This window comes from Apteryx rowi, unplaced genomic scaffold (genome assembly GCF_003343035.1).
Source record: "Apteryx rowi isolate R43461 unplaced genomic scaffold, aptRow1 scaffold_36, whole genome shotgun sequence".
In the NCBI taxonomy this organism is placed as follows: Eukaryota; Metazoa; Chordata; class Aves; order Apterygiformes; family Apterygidae; genus Apteryx; species Apteryx rowi.
The window spans coordinates 2798-4851 of record NW_020450085.1 but is presented as its reverse complement, the minus strand read 5'-3'; positions in this window follow the sequence as shown (position 1 = coordinate 4851).

Sequence of the window (2054 nt, the reverse complement as noted above, 5' to 3'; positions counted from 1 at the left end):
CGCGCCCCGCTGCTCGCTGCCTGCCCCCGGTCCTGGCGGTCCTGCCGCCGCAGCGCTGCCGGCAGCGCCGTAAGGTCCCACATCGCCGCCGAAGTGCACTTGCAGCGGCCAGGGGCAGTGCTTAGTCGCGCGCTCCTACGCTTTCAGGTGGATGTTTAGTGTCCCAAGAAGGGCTTAATCGGTACTGGGGAGATGTAAACGGAGAAAGCCCCAAACGCCTGCCTTGCGCCTCGCCTTGTGCCTGCGTTTGGGTCAAACGTGCAAGTCGCCGCATACGGGGCCGTGCGCTCACCTTGTCTGCTGCTCGGCCCCGATCGCCGCTCCCAGCGCTGCGCTAAGCTTCTGCCCTCGAGTTGGTCCGAAATCCCCCTTGGTGGGGACTGTCAAAACCCCCCGAACAGCCCCCAACGCCCCAGGATGTCAAGCGTCCTGTGTGAGCGAGCGAGCCCCAGAAAGGAGCGGTGCGCGCAGTTGGGGAGCCGAGAAGGGCGGCATGTGCCATTTGGAGGAGGTGATGACACACGCAGCAGTGCTGTTGCACCTGCCCCGGCCGCCGCCGCGGAAATGCCTGCGAGGGAGAGCGCCGAGCCGCCCTGGGTGGTCGGCAGAGGTGGGAGCGGCGGCGCCGAGCTCGCCAGCCCCGGCCGGCTCCGCCGCCGCCCCGCAGCGGCGCCGGGCACCGCGCCGGCGAGGAAGAGCGCCGAGAGACTCTGCTCCGCGGCGCTGAGGCGCCTGCGGCTTAGTTTGCCTGTGGGACGGGGGGTCAGAAGCGTTGCACACAATTCCCGTGTCTGCGAGCGGAAAAAGTAGCTGACTCATTTGTGTGTCCGAATGAACCCAGCTCGGATTTTAGGGTGTGCTTTTCTCTGCCGATGCGAGATGACTTACGCTTTATAGGGCTATAGTCGAAGATGCAGAAATGTATTTTAAACGAGAAATAAAACAGCGCCCTGAAAGGTTGTTTTATTTCTCGGTTAAAATACGCTTGTGCATCTTCGACTGCCTTCACCCACAAATAGCCTCTCGGGCGGGCGAGCAGGGACCCGTGTGCGCCCCGCCGGGCAGAGGAACTAGAGACCGTGCGGGCGATACCGAAATAACTGGGCACGCCGACGGGAGATGCTGGCTGCACCGTGCATGCTGTTAGAGACCTGCCACCCCCCTGGGCTTGGGCTTGGTTACGAAAAATGATGTAGCACGTAAAATCCGCGGGGCGGGGAATAGCGCTTTGCAGTGATTTACGTTCAAGGAAGGCAGAAGTGAGCGTGTGAGGAGCGGGACCCGCCGGCCTGCGGGGACCCGCGGCTGTCCGTGTGGCTCCTCCAGGGTGCACTTCTGGGCAGCCCTTGCCCAAGAGAGGAAGCCCAGAGAGCTGTGCTGAGGGGGGACGGCGAGGCCGGGCCCGCGCAGGCAGCGCGCGGAGCGGGGCTGTGCCGGCAGCAGCCTCTGCCCGGCAGCGCGGGGCGCGCACGGAACGCGGCCGCGGCCCGGCTCCGCGGCTCGGGACACACACACGGCTCATGGCCTCGCTCCTGGGGCCCGGCCGGGGGCTCGCTCAGAAATCACTGCACGGCGTCCTCCTACATCCGTGCCCGAGCCCGCTTCTGTGCGGGCGCAGAGAGCCCGGGGAAGGGTTTATCACCACCCGGCCCCTGGGTGCCCGGGCAGCTCAGCCCGCCGCTCTGCTTCTCGGCGAGGCTTTACCTGAAGGCAGAAAGGGGGAAGGAGAAGGGGGGTGTCACTGCCACATGTACTGCTCCAGGAAGCGTGTGAAATGAGCCGGAGCCCTCCAAGGAAACGAGCAGGAAAATTGCCCCGTGTGTCACCCCCGCCTCGCCACCCTGCCCTGCCGCCGAGGTGTCCTGCAGCTCTGCGGGCGCGCTGGGGGCACGAGTGTGCTTTGCGGGGAGGGAGCAGGAGCGATCCGACACCTCTCGCTCTTTGCATCCTGCAAATAAGGGCTTGCAAGAACCGACTTGCAGGAGCGCTAACAGCCTCTTTTTGCTCCCCGAGCGCGCTCGGTCGGCGGGGCCCCGGGCCGAGGCGTATAAACG